Here is a 15,185-nt window from a genome sequence, read left to right as displayed (position 1 = left end):
CCTTCCTCTGAGCATTGCCACTTGCCACATGCTTCTCAGTGTTACAGTTACATTTTAGACTATTGCCTATCTCTTTTTTGGAACAAAAAAGTAATGTATTTATGTATATTTTGACTTTTTAAAGAAGAACAATTTTGACAAGTTCCATATCGCTCGTCTTCATTAAATATTCTATATCATCTGAAGAGCACCTAATATCACTTTGTGGGGGTTCATTAAGATTGGGTCAGGTTAAATGAGTTCATTTTTTCATTTAATAACCACATTTTAAGCACCTCTGCATCTTGTGATGTTTAAAATGTGAACAAAGCAAATTATAGTCCCACTCTTGTAAAGCTTAAATGGTAGTGGTAGTATAAAACAGTAGATAAAAACAAAACAGCATAAAACCTGAAGAGAAGTACTATGAAACAAAATAATGAAAAATAAAGCTTTCAGGAGGTGGGCCTATGATATTTCTTCACTCACACTATACCCATTTTTGTCATTGTCTACATTGGTTACTTCCATGATCTGTAGGGAAGATTTAGTGCCGATGGATGCAACACGTGCACTTATAGGAAGGGCTCTATTGGGGGTGGGTAGTGGTCACAGGCTCGGATCCACTCAGGGAGGCTTACTGAATTGACATCAACTCTCAAGGATGTCCTAAAGCAGGGATCTAGGCTCCAGAGCCCCGTGAGGGTCCCTGGGGGTATAAGCCACATTTTCTCAGGTCTCTGCTTCTTTCCCTGCAATGTTCTAGGACATCCCCATGCTTCGCCTTCACTTTCCTTGTAAATACAGCACCCATGGGATGAGATTGGGTTTATTAGAGACTCCAACCAAAAAAAGTTAGCAAAATGAGTTTTAAATTCTGACAACTTTCTGAAGAATTATAAAGGAAAAGTACAAACTAACTGCTTTGAAAGAAGGCATATTTGGGTGCCGGGAGAGAGGGACTTAGTGCAGGATGTTAAAGCAACACTCAGGCATCCTGGTGATGACCATATCCTGGTTTCAAATGGATTTCTCCCCCTTTCCCTAGGGGAAGCAGGGAAGACAGGCAGAAAGGGCTGGACAGGAAACTTTACAGTGAGGACTGTTTGCCATTTGCTTGTTACAGTTGGTACGAAGGACCAGCAGGATAACATAACCATACTGAAGCAATATATAAGCCTGTGTATCTGGTGGGAGAAATTTTTTTCCAGTTTTATTAAGATATAATTGACAGATAGCATTGTATTAGTTTCAGGTGTACAACAGTGATTTAATATTTGTATATATCACAAAATGATCACCACAGTAAGTCTAGTTGATGTGATCACCATACATAGTTACAGATAATTTTTTGGGGGGATGGGAACTTTTAAGGTCTACTCTCTCAGCAACCTTCAAATATATGAAACAGAACTGTAGTTGCCATGCTGCATATTACATTCCCAGAACTTATTTATCTTAGAGCTGGAAGTTTGTACGTTTGGCTATCTTCATCCATTTGAAGCTTATTTAAAATGAATCTCAAAATGTCCCTTGTCCCCTTTAATAGAGCTCAAAAGCATTAGCAGTAAGATATGAAGCTTGAGGAAATAGCAGAAATGAAGAGATATCCGCCAGCAGAGGCTGTAAGAGAGCAAGGCGCTGCCTATGGGTTTTTGGGACTGTTCTCAGGACCCCAGCCAGAGTCCTCCTGGACAAGGCCCAGATGGAGTGGCCTGACCAGCTGGCCCAGCAGTTAGCCTTTCTTGTGTGTTAGATGTGAGATGTGTGCAGTGAACCATCTGACAACCAACCAAGATGCTTTAATTGGTGCCTGCTGGGTGCCTTGCCCATGCAAGATTACCACAGGGCTAAATAGTTCAACGGCATAGACGAGGACACTACAGTGAATGCAGGTGATGCAGCCCAGAGAGCTTGCTGGTGGCTGTGCACCGGCAGCCAACCCTAGCCAGTGTTTCTCACCCTTTGGTATAAATAAACATTCCATAGGTTCTTGTTAGGACAGATTCCTGGATACCTTGTTGGGAGATTCTGGTTTATTGGGATTTGGTTGGAGTCTAGAAATCTAGATTTTTGGCAAAAACATTCTATTTGAGATGATACAAGTATGAGAAGCCCTGCCCTCATGCAGCTCAGCCCAATCTTATGATGATTTTTTTTAATCTACCAGGAACTTCATTTTTTTAAACCACTTTATTGAGATATGATTGACATGTGAAAAGCTGTGCATATTTCCCGTATATAACTCCACGAGTTTGGGGATACATACGCACCTGTGAAACCATCACCGTAATCATGACCATAAACATATCATCACCTCTCAGAGTTTCCATCCACCCCTATTATTGTTATTAATTATTATTATGACTTTGTGATAAGAACATTTAACATAAGATCTACTCTCTTGGCAAATTTTAAGTACAAGTGATATATAGCATTGTTAGCTATGGCGCTGTGCTGCATAGGAAATATTCAGAACTTACTTGTCTTACACAATTGCAACTTTGCACCCTAACCATGATCTCTTCATTCCAATCTCCTCCTGGCCTCTGGCAACCTCCATCCTACTTTCTCTGCTTCTATGAGTTTGATTATTTTAGATTCCACATATAATTGAGATCGTACAGTATCTGTTGTTCTGTGTCTGGCTTATGTCACTTAGTATAATGCCTTCCAGGTTCATCCATGTTGTTGCAAATGGCAGGATTTTCTTTCTTTTCTAAGGCAGTCCGGTCTTGAGTGGTAGTACATGGTGTAGAGTCTCAGAAGCCGGGCTACTGGAGCCAGTTTTTTAGAGCCTAGCTTTTCTCTAGGCTAATTACCTCTGCCTCCTACCATGTCAAGGTAGATCAAGGCATTGGGAGAAGTAAGCCTCTGGAAGGTGTGTTCTTCCCCCCAATACAGAAAAGCAAAGGCCACTCAGAGGAGAAAGAGGATGTATTTACTGTAATATCACAGCCATTATTACTGCTACTACTAATATTTAAAATTGTGATTGTTTATTGAGAGGTCTGTACTATTATTATCCTCGTTTTATAGGTGTGGAAACTGAGGGAAAGAGGTTTAAGTAACTTGTCTGGGGTCACACAACTGGTAAGAAAAATTCATGGCCAAGGAATCCCAGTGTGAAGGCCTCCTAGAACACTGACATGGTGCAGGACTGGAATAAGAGAATAGTTTTCACTTCTGGGCTTTAGTTTTCTTGCCTATCAAATAAGGGTTTTGGATTATGTGACTTATAAGCAGGGCTGGCTTTGTGGGTGTGTAACCTGTAGAGTTAAATAGGGCCCCAGGATCAGAAGGTCTCAGGCTTGGTTCCATGATGTGCTGTTGCTGTCTTGAAATTGCTAATAATTTTTGAACAAGAGCCCCGTATTTTCATTATTCATAGGACCCTGCAAAATAGGAGGCAGATCTTGTCTCCCAAGGGTTCTTCTTTTCGTTACACTTTCCCAGCTTCTGGATAGATCCTTAACAATTCCCTCTGCATCACTGGCCATTGAAGTGCCCGTTGGCAGTGGCAAAGGGGCAGTGAGCTGACCTGGACCTTACAGTGAGAGGAGCTTCTGGGCTGGCGACATGTGCCTAGGACATGTCTGCAAATGCTGAGAAGCACCTGGTGGAGGAGAGTGCATGGAAAACGCTCAGTGGCTGGGGGTGGTATGCCATGTGCTACTGGCTCTTGAAAACAGTCACAGTGCCAGCCAACGTGGGGGCTTGTGAGCTTTATTGCTACGTTGCCGATCTATAGTACTTTAGCAATCCCTCCAAGTGGAAGGTGGAGGGGGACTCAAGGAGAAGAGTTTTCCCTGAGTGGCTTTTTGGGCCTTTGCTGGCCGCCCCTTACCCATTCCTTGGCAGTGGTCCACCCCCACACTTATTCACCAGCAACCCTGCCCTCATCATTCCTGAGTCCCAGGAGTTTGTGTGTAATGCTTGGAACACGCTTTTCCAAATGCTGGTTCCTTCCTGACAATATAGCGTTACTATACACTCAGTGCACAAATTTCATTACACTTGCTGCCTGAAAGGTTTGGCTCAGGAACAAGGGAAGGAAGTGTTTATCGAGTGCTTATCATGTGACCTTCTTATTTTCTCTCAGTTCTTCCCTCAGTTCTTCCTCTGAGTAAAGTCCTAGTCCCACTTACGTTCTAAGAAAAAAAAAATTAAAAGGGTGCTTAGCGGGGTTAATGACTTAGATTCTTATCAGCACTGAAACAAAAAATTCAGACACAGACAATCCATCCAAAGCATAGCATAAAAGGTTCATTCTTCACACCTTGGTGCTTATAGGCAAAACAATAAACTATGAGGGAAGCATCTGCGTGTTCCTGTGTGTGAGTGTGGGCTGTGTGGATGTGAATGGGGTATGTATGTATGTGTGCCCACGTGTATGTGTGAGTGTGGAGCATGTGTATTCATGTGTGTGTGTTGGGGGGATGTATGTACATGTGTATGTGTGAGTGTGGGCTGTGTGTATATGTATGTCAATGGTGTATATGTATGCATGTGCATGTATATGTGCAAGTGTGGGGTGTGTATGCATGTGTGTGCATGTGTGCGCATGTGCAGGAGTGTGGGATGTGTGTGCATGTGTATGTGTGAATGTGAGGTGTGTGTGCATACATACGTGTGAGGACTAGGGATGCAGAGAAAGGTAGGACAAGTTCTCTTGCCCTAAATAGGCCTTCTTCCCACTCCATCCTCTTTCTCCCCTTCCAACTTCTAGATCTTTCACAAATTATATTTGAACAGTCCTCCTCATCAAAGCCTTGCCATTGCTTCCTCCTAGATACCTGCCCACCTTGGTTTAGGGCAGATGTCTGCCTTTGTGCCCCTGAGCACTCATCCCCAGCCTTTACTTGCTTATATCTCCCTGCATTGTGATTGTGTATGCACTCATATGGAGCCCCATAAGGTCTGATCTCCACCTGGGCTGGCAGTGGGACTATCTTGTTCTCTGTTGCAGCCCTGGCGAGGATTGATAAATATTTATAAAAAGAATGAATAGACAGCAGGGAGAGGAGGTACAAATGGCAGTGATGAGGAGAGGAGGTACAAATGGCAGTGATGAGCCCTGGCATCTCAGGTATAAAGACAGATGCCTGGCATGGGGCACAGCGGAGGCAGCTCCATCTGCAGGGCCTGGCCCGGAAAGGCTCCTCTAAGTCTTTATTTCTTGAGCCCTCACCAGTGCTCCATGCAAAGGGCTTTGCTTGCATCATCCTTGTTCATCCTTATAGCAACTGGATAAAGTAGGCCCTGATTAAGGTTTAATGGGGAAGACAACTGAACCTTGAGAGGTTGGTCAGACATAGAAGACAGAGAATCACTTCTCATTCATAGAGAACAGATTGAACTCTGTCCCAGGGGTGTGGAGACAGGTTGGGTGAGTGTGTCTATAGCTAGAGGAAAATGGACAGTTGTTGAGTGAAATGGGGTGATAATGCGGAACCTTACCTCTGCTCCCAGGGACAGTGGCTGTTAGATAATCTCCTCACTCTTCTCTGTTCTAAGAAAAACTAACTACAAAACCCCCTGTAATCTCAAATATTGCTGGATAGACCCATCTCCATTCTTCATGACTACCATAAGACTGACCTACAACTGCCTCTATAAAACTCTAGCCCTGTTCCTTTATCCTTGATTTGTTCCTCATTCATAAATGAGTTTCCTAAGGCAGTAGCCTAAATCACATCATCTCCTTAGTTGTCTGGTACATTCTGTCTTGCACCGGGCCTGCAGCTGACAAAAGATAGGGGGACCAGATCATGGGGGCTATGTCAGCCATGGAAGGGGCGACGACACGATCCTGCAGGCACAGGAAATCTATGATGTGGCTGAAGGATTTTTTTAAAAGATTTTATTTATTTAAAAAATTTTTATTTATTTATTCATGAGAGACAGAGAGAGAGAGAGAGAGAGAAAGGCAGAGACACAGGCAGAGGGAGAAGCAGGCTCCATGCAGGGAGCCTGATGTGGGACTTGAACGCAGGACTCCAGGATCACGCGCTGGACGGAAGGCAGGCGCTAAACTGCTGAACCACCCAGGGATCCTCCAAGGGACTGAAGGATTTTTAACAGAGGACTGGCAAAGCCAGATACATGTTACAGAAAGGTCATTCTGATTTGTGTATGTGAGAAGGATTGGAGGGATAATTCCCTGAACACAAAGAAATTTCAGATTCTGATAAGAGAGGATGGGGCTCTGAGCTGGGGTAGGGTCAGTGGTGGGTGATATGTCAAGGATGGTATCCTTTGGGACATACATAGTATCTGGATGTGAGGCCAGGGAAAGACACTGTCAGCTCTCATGAGAAAGGCTGTCTTCCTTCTGGATTGTGAAAGGTGAACAGCACAGAGGGCCACAGAGCCACAGGCAGGCCTACTGCATAGGGAAGGTGAAAGCAGGTTCTGATGGCACCATCAGAAACAGAACTCGGAAGCACATGCCTGCAGGTGTCCCCAAATGTCCTTATAGATAGATATTGAGGTGGGGGCTGCTGAAGACATATATACCCTACCTCTGTCTGATTTGGCTTCGTTTATCTTTTAGTAAAGTCCAATCTAGTTTAGACTAATTTAGTCTAATTTATTTTTCCCCCAAACTACCATCCTACTTCTGTCAGAGAAGAGATCTCCTAGCATCATGATCCCAGCCTGAATCACTTCATGGAGGGCTGCTAGGGAAATGGAAGAGGTGGACATCTAGGTGCTCAGACAGATGGCATTATTGCTCTCATTGGCTCCATCCTCTGCCCCATGGTTGGTTAGGAATAGTCGGGTCCATGGGAGATCTGGGTTCTGGGCCCGCTCAGCCTCCCATTTGAAAATCAACACTAAGGAAAGGTAGATATTTTATGGCAGCCAAGGGGAGAGTTGTTTCTGTGGTAGGTGCCACACTTGAAGGCAGTGGATGACTCAGGTGCTAATTCCTCAGGGAGGAAGACACCATTGTTATGTGTCTTCAGAAGCCTGTGCTCAGGCTGGAGCTGTGAATTGTAGACAGCCTGGTGAAACATTCTTCTCGGTTGTTCTCAAGATATCTGTGGGTTTTTTAAAGTGTTTTTCACACATTAATACCATTTTCAGGCTTTTTTTTCCGGTCTTTGATTGCCTGAAAGCTTAATGTAGATGTAAGCACTTCCCTGGATTCTCAGTGAGAAATGTTACATTAACGTAATTACAGCAATGATGATTCATATTGTCCCAGTGTCATAAATCTGGGCCTACAGAAAACTCTTCACGTAGAGCTCTGCCTTTGTCTCTTTGCTCAGAAAGTGACATCTGCCCTCTGTGCAATGGCCTCCTGGGGATGCATCGAGCCTGGGCTATCCCTGGGGACCCCCTTCCACATCAATGCCCTCAGGATGGCTCATATGCTGCGACCTTTCAAGGTGCTTCTGGGCCCCACTTCGGTCCTGGTATCTGAGCCAGAGAACCAACTGTTTGCTCTATATCACCACCACCTGGATTTTCCATAGAAAACGACAAGCCCCACATGTCTCAGTGTGGAAATAGTCATCTTTCCGACCCATCCATCCCTCTCCCGCCAGACTGCAGTTGTTCAACCATCAGAAGGGAAGCTTTGAGACAGATATTGAGAGGAAATAATGCTAAACTTAAAGGATGAAGAAGTGTTAGCTAACTCTGAAGAATGTGGTTGGGTCTGAGGAACAGGTCAGAAGATGGGCAAAGACTTCTTCCTGTCTGCTGAGTGGATGGCCAGGCTAGGCTGCAGGATGGCTCCAGGCCGCCTCCTACTTGAAGAGTGGATATATAGCCTTTAACACACTAGCACTGGGGTGTTACATGGGCTCCCATCACTCCCTGTCCCTGGTTCCCTTTACTCTCTCCAAATTCATTCTTAAATGGAAGTTTTAAAATAAAAATCTCAAAGTCCTGATGGTCCATTAACAAACTGCATAGTCTTTAAAATACTCTTCTATAAATGACCATAGAATGGCGACTTTCCTAAAGCAATATCCATGTCTCTGGCCTAGTCCCATAGACGAATAGCCCTCCTTTAGAGGGGTGGGGGCTTTTTGTAACTGTGAGATGCAGGGAAGAAAGGGATATTGCGAGGCTGGGGAGCAAGTGAGGTGATTCACAAAGGGATTGTTTTTATTTAGCAATTCTTCTTTCTTGCATGACTTTGGTTTGGGATTGAGGATCCATGTATTGGTCCATGGTAGGGGGGCTGGCAGCAGCTACTCTAGGATTTATTTGCTGTTCAGTGAGGCCAGTGAGGACAGTAGCTCCTGCCATCTTAGAGGAGGTGAAACTTGCTTGGTGGGGATAGTGAGTGGGGGAATTTAGTAAGGGAGTTGAGATTTGTGTGGGAAAAAAAGATTGCTTCTTAAATGTGGATAAAACATATTTATGGTCAGTTTTCTGTTTTTTACATATTCCCAAAGTGACTGTGGTCAGTTGAATGATGACAAGTTTCCCATGCCATGTAAATATGTTACCGTGGCTAGAGCTCAGTAAATGAGGTGTTCTTTCCTTTCATTTTTTTAAAATAATTTTTTTAAAGAATTTATTTATTTGACAGAGAGAGAAAGAGAGAGAATGAGCAGGGGGAGGAGCAGAGGGAGAGGGAGAAGCAGACTCCCTGCTGAGCAGGGAACCTGATGTGGGACTCCATCCCAGAAGCCTGGGGTCATGATCTGAGCCAAAGACAGACCTGAACCAACTGAGCCACCCAGCCAACCAACTGAGTTCTTTCCTTTCATATGTTATAAATCTATACTAAAACCTCAGTGGCTAGTGGCCAGGAGATTGTGGGACAGAAGTAAAGGTGGTGGTAGAGGTGTGTGTGTGTGTGTGTGTGTGTGTGTGTGTGTGTGTGTATGGGTTGGTTGGACATGCGTGTGTATCAGTGTAGAAATATAAGCTGTGTTTCTATGAGAGAATACATTTGCAAGGTGTTTTGCAAGTGAAGGCCCATTTCTTTATAAAAATAGAATTGCTTTTCTAAGACAGATGTGCTGAGTAAGTGGAAGGACGGCTCTGAGTTTTAGAAGGAGCTTTCCAGAAATTGGTGCAAGGAGCTTGCTAATGGTACTGGGAGATAGAAGGGGAGAGGCACAGGCCACGCTGTGTTTTGCATTTCAATCTCTGTGGATCCTCTCTCCCTGCCTATGCATATTTAAAATTCCTTTCAATATATAAATAGGATAATTCTCTCTCCTCATCCCCACCAGAGTTCATTTAACAGGCACAAAAAGAATTGCACATCCAGGCCTGTCTTTTCCTGCTTCCTGTTTTTACTATTTATTGGTTTTTCTCATCTTTTTTTCCCCTCCCACATAGCTCTCCTTAGATTAAACTGTGTTTCCAGATTGACTGGAGGGAGAAATACAGTTCCTTATACACAAGGCTGAGCCCCAGGGAGGTGATCCTAGGCTTGCCCTGTTCAGACCTTCCCAAACTCTGCTTTGAATAGACAGCCCTGGGCCTTCGATACTCTATAGGTTTTTGCAACCTTCCCTTAATGCCACCTTTTGCCTATTTTGAAAACAATTACCCATTTTGCCTTATGAATGAGCCTGGGTACTTCCCAATGTCCCAGAAGCTCAAGTGAAAGACAGGATTCTTGATGGGAAGGCTATAGGCAAGGATGTGAGTCAGGATCTGGGTAAAGGTGCCTGTGACAATAGCCAATCAAACTCTTATTCGTAGAAAAAGCTCAAGGAAGCTCTGGTTGAGTCTAATGGTCTTGCTTCATGTGGCTAATGTGAATAGTGTGGTCATTTTGGAAGAAGTTAGACCATGCATTCCAAACATTGAACAGATTTCAAAATACCAGTTAGTGAGGCCTCTAGGACGTGTGTTCTTAGAAAGAACACATCATTTTGCATTCAGTGGAGGGAACGCTGAACTGGGAATCAGGAGTCTTGAGTTCTAGGCCTGCCTCTGCTAGTGTGAAGCTCACATTCACTCCGCATCTCTGGATCTCACTTGATGCATCTGTGAAAGGAGAAAGGTGGTTTTATTCATTTGCAGTGACTTTTCCAATTACAACAAAGTGATTGGCTTTTGTATAATCTTGGATCATATGTGGTGGCCAAAATATGTGTAGTGAGGCATAGAATGAAGCACTGACTGGTCTGGCACCTGTGATGTACGGACGGTATCAAGGACAGGAGGAGCTTTTCTTTGAAGGTGCTCTGAGCTTGACTCTGGGACTCATTAGGATCGCCTTGCATGGGTTGAGCTCCCATTGAATATCGGATAGAATCCAGAAGCGTGTGACCATGGGAAAATGTCACTGCTGTATGACTCAGCACAGAACCTAGGGAAACTTTATAGCAATTTCTGTCAATTAAAAGTAAGGTGACCTGCATATGTGACCTTGAAGAACTTTAAAATAAGGCAGGTGGCATATTTTTTTCAGAATTACTCCAGGTTTCCTTTCTCTCTTTCTTTCTATTGCTAATTAATACTGTTTGTAATTCCTTTTTAAAAAAAATTGTTCAATTTATTTAAACTAAAATAAAAGTGGTTCACCCATTTCTTCTAACCCTCCCTGCCACCTCTTCCCCTTAAAACCACCAACCTGTGTACTACAAAGCTGTGGTCATCAAGACAGTGTGGTACTGGCACAAAAACAGACACATAGATCAGTGGAACAGAATAGAGAATCCAGAAGTGGACCCTGAACTTTATGGGCAACTAATATTCGATAAAGGAGGAAAGACTATCCATTGGAAGAAAGACAGTCTCTTCAATAAATGGTGCTGGGAAAATTGGACATCCACATGCAGAAGAATGAAACTAGACCACTCTCTTTCACCATACACAAAGATAAACTCAAAATGGATGAAAGATCTAAATGTGAGACAAGATTCCATCAAAATCCTAGAGAAGAACACAGGCAACACCCTTTTTGAACTCGGCCATAGTAACTTCTTGCAAGATACATCCACAAAGGCAAAAGAAACAAAAGCAAAAATGAACTATTGGGACTTCATCAAGATAAGAAGCTTTTGCACAGCAAAGGATACAGTCAACAAAACTCAAAGACAACCTACAGAATGGGAGAAGATATTTGCAAATGACATATCAGATAAAGGGCTAGTTTCCAAGATCTATAAAGAACTTATTAAACTCAACACCAAAGAAACAAACAATCCAATCATGAAATGGGCAAAAGACATGAACAGAAATCTCACAGAGGAAGACATAGACATGGCCAACATGCATATGAGAAAATGCTCTGCATCACTTGCCATCAGGGAAATACAAATGAAAACTACAATGAGATACCACCTCACACCAGTGAGAATGGGGAAAATTAACAAGGCAGGAAACAACAAATGTTGGAGAGGATGCGGAGAAAAGGGAACCCTCTTACACTGTTGGTGGGAATGTGAACTGGTGCAGCCACTCTGGAAAACTGTGTGGAGGTTCCTCAAACAGTTAAAAATAGACCTGCCCTACGACCCAGCAATTGCACTGTTGGGGATTTACCCCAAAGATACAAATGCAATGAAACGCCGGGACACCTGCACCCCGATGTTTCTAGCAGCAATGGCCACGATAGCCAAACTGTGGAATGAGCCTCGGTGTCCAACGAAAGATGAATGGATAAAGAAGATGTGGTTTATGTATACAATGGAATATTACTCAGCTATTAGAAATGACAAATACCCACCATTTGCTTCAACGTGGATGGAACTGGAGGGTATTATGCTGAGTGAAGTAAGTCAGTCAGAGAAGGACAAACATTATATGTTCTCATTCATTTGGGGAATATAAATAATAGTGAAAGGGAAAATAAGGGAAGGGAGAAGAAATGTGTGGGAAATATCAGAAAGGGAGACAGAACATAAAGACTGCTAACTCTGGGAAACGAACTAGGGGTGGTAGAAGGGGAGGAGGGCGGGGGGTGGGAGTGAATGGGTGACGGGCACTGGGGGTTATTCTGTATGTTAGTAAATTGAACACCAATAAAAAAATAAATTAAAAAAAAAAAAAAAAAAAAAAAAAAAAAAAACCACCAACCTGTTCTCTGTATGAACATTTTTTTTTTTTTGATTCCACATATAAGAGAGATCCTATGGTATTTGGAATTTGTCTTTTTCTGTCTGACTTATTTCACTTAGCAAGTTCCATCCATGTTGTCATCAATGGCAGGATTTCCTTCTTTTTTTATGGCTGAATAAATTCCTTTGTATATATGTACCATGATTTCTTTATCCTTTCATCCATCAATAGACACTTAGATTGTTCCCATATCTTGGCTATTGTCAATGATGCTGCAGTGAATGTGTGTGTGTGTGTGTGTGTGTAAAGATATATATGTATATGTATATATATATATTTATTTTTTGCCTTGGTGTTTTTGTTTTCTTTGGATAAATAACCAGATGTTGGATTACTAGTTCATATAGTATTTCTATTTTTAAGTTTTTGAGGAACCTCCATCCTGTTTTCCACAATGGCCACACCATTTACATTCCTACTGACCATGCAGGAGGGTCTCCCTTCCTCCACATCTTCATCAACACCTGCTATCTCCTGTCTTCTTGACAGTAGCCATTCTGACAAGTGTAAGGTGAAGAATAAGATATTTCCATGAGATTAATTTGGGATATAGCCCACCTCTCACTCTAATCTGCCTCTGAGGTGGCTGCTGATTCAGATTGCTGCTGCCAAGATCAGGAGGCTGGAGGAGAGACTTCTGGGCCAGACAGAGTTGGGAACACAAAAGCAGTACATGAAGATTGCAGCTGATGTCTCCACTTGGCAAACAGTCGGCATATTTGGTTTCCTGTTCATATACTCTGCTGTCAAATAATCTATTTTAGAAAACTGATCTCTACAGGCCAGGCTGTCCTTGGAGGCCTGAAGCATGTGTGAGCAGCGTCAAGTTCTAGCCTCAAGAAAAAAGCAAGGACTTTCCTTATAGGCCAAATCAAGGGTACTCTGCATTGCTCTGTGAAACACTGAGGGATAGCTGGGCACAAACTCTGGGTTTCCACTCCTCACAGGGCTCACTTGATTTGTAGGAGAACCACTGCTTTGTGGTTCTCATTTAGGATCTGTGACCAGTAATTTTTTAAAAAGATTTTATTTATTTATTGGAGAGAGAACAAGAGTGAGAGCAAGAGAACACGGAGAGAGTGGGAGAAGCAGGCTTCCTGCTGAGCAGTGCCTGATGCTGTGCTTGATCCCAGGACCCTGGGATCATGACCTGAGTCAAAGGCAGACACTTAACTGAGTTACCCAGGTGCCCCGACCTTACACATCCTAAACTGTGTTCTCTACCCACGATTTGTTGGAGTTCAAACTAAACTTTGCCCAAAGTCATTATGTAGGCCCTTGATAGTTTCTTGTTCCTTTAATTTGCAAACACCTCGATGGTAGAAAATTTCCCAATAGCATGCATGTGCAGAATGGGTCGGAGCAGGGCGCACCACAGGAGACTACTGGGACACAGCCCTGAACATTTAGCAAGGCTCACACGTTGCTCATCGGTTCCAACACCTCCCCTTTCTGCATCTCAGCCTCAGCAAAGTTAGCGATAGCCAGAGGCCAGGTGCCTTCACGGTCTCTTTAGAATCTCCAAAATCATGAAAATGCTATCTGCAAATACCAAAAATCTCTTGAATAGCAAACATGGGGTTGATTCTGGTTGCTGATCTTTTGACAATCACACATTTTCTCTTTTTGTTTTTGTTGTTGTTGCTTGCTTGCTTGTTGTTGCTTGCTACAGAGAGTAGTGAAAAGCGTGGGCTCTTGAACTAAACTGCACGGGATCTAATGCCAGCTCTGGCACTTCCTACCTGTGTAATCTTGGGCAAATTCCTTAGCCTTTCTGTGCCTCAGTTTCTGTATGTGTAAAATGTGGACAATAGTAGGGTTGTTGTAAGGATTAAATGAGTTCATGTACTAACAGCACTTAGGACTGTGCCTGACAGCAGAAGCACAGTATAAGTGTTAGCTCTTCTTATTGGAAGTCACCACTGCTGTTACAGTTGACATCTGGAAGGTGTGCTGAATAGCATGTCCTGCATGAAAATATGATAATGGCTCTTGTGTTTGCAACTAGTATCTATTAATTAAGAAACCGTCATTTGTGCTCTGTAATTATATTTATTAAACCCTAACTCCTATCATAACAATAATTAGTTCTTGCTAATTAAATTTATCAAATTCCCCCTGGATTCATATCTTAGGTAAATATTTAGTAGCCCTACACTAATTATTTTAATCAACATGGAGTGTATTTCAAATGACTACAAATAGTTCTAACTAATTAAACTGAGTACAAAATAATATGTTATGTAATAAATTTGCAGGTGCTAAAAAGAGTGGGAATGAGCCACAGGATAATGTCTCAGCGACCTAACCACCTGACTTAGTGATTACAGCATTTCCAAAGCTCAGCTAGGGGAAGTAGCCGAGAAGGTTTATTGTTTCTGTCCTGATTTGTTTTTTGCTGCCAATGTTTTGTGGATGGAACAGGCTCTGTGTGTGATTCAAGAACATGCCATATGATTTAAAATTGGACCCACTGACACTACTAATTAATGCGGAAGCAGGAAGCCAGCAGCTGCGGCAGTACGCAGTATGATGAAACCCTGCTTCAAAGAGCCTGCGAGAAGAAAGGCAGACTCTCTGACGTTCCTCATTCTGCAGGCCTGGTTTCCTCATCCTCAAACCATGCTCTCAGATCTACCTTATGCTGGGAAGTCCTCCTGCACATCCCCCACCTCCCCCTCTTCCCTGTCCCCCACCCCGCCCCCGCTCCTAGCTCCTAGCTCCTTCATAACAAAGAAGATAAATCCTTGAATTACCGTTTGCTGATTGGCATCCTGTTGCTAGGAAACTGTGAAATGAATGTATCATATTTCATAATAAAAATGCCACTGACCTATCCTTGGAAAGACGTGTACAATGAGTTGAGGCACCTTGTGGAACAGACCTGCACTGACCTCCCACCTGTCCTCTCCTCTGTGCCCTTGTGGGGTCATTGTGAGATGACTGGTTCTCCATCATAGTGGTCACTCCCTGGCCACACAAAGGGCTGACTGTCATCTGACTTAGGGTTCTGTGTGAGGCTAAGGTTGAGAGAGTGGCCATCTATGGCCAGAATAGGGGGCCCGGTCCATAGACAGGATTGGCAGGATATTTGGTTCACCACTGAGTTTTAATACTCAGTTTAGGATTGGGATTAGGGTTTAGGTTGTTGTGAA

General features: G+C 43.2%; 1 long non-coding RNA gene across 5 annotated transcripts in view; it reads right to left on the bottom strand.

The window, feature by feature from the left end:
- LOC102155194 overlaps nt 1-15,185 on the bottom strand; it is a 25,436-nt gene extending 10,251 nt beyond the window's left edge. For 3 of the 5 annotated variants that reach the window (XR_005372198.1, XR_005372199.1, XR_005372196.1), the window contains exons 1-2: nt 14,864-15,181; nt 9,788-9,951 (exon numbers count right to left, since the gene is read on the bottom strand). This is a non-coding gene — a long non-coding RNA (uncharacterized LOC102155194). Of the gene's footprint in view, nt 1-9,787; nt 9,952-14,786 lie in introns of all 5 variants that reach the window. The other 2 variants (XR_005372200.1, XR_005372197.1) reach the window with 2 other exon arrangements.

Source organism: Canis lupus, chromosome 17, assembly GCF_011100685.1.
Source record: "Canis lupus familiaris isolate Mischka breed German Shepherd chromosome 17, alternate assembly UU_Cfam_GSD_1.0, whole genome shotgun sequence".
Classification (NCBI taxonomy): domain Eukaryota; kingdom Metazoa; phylum Chordata; class Mammalia; order Carnivora; family Canidae; genus Canis; species Canis lupus.
Note: the sequence above shows the minus strand (reverse complement) of the source record. Positions and strands in the feature narration are given on the sequence as shown.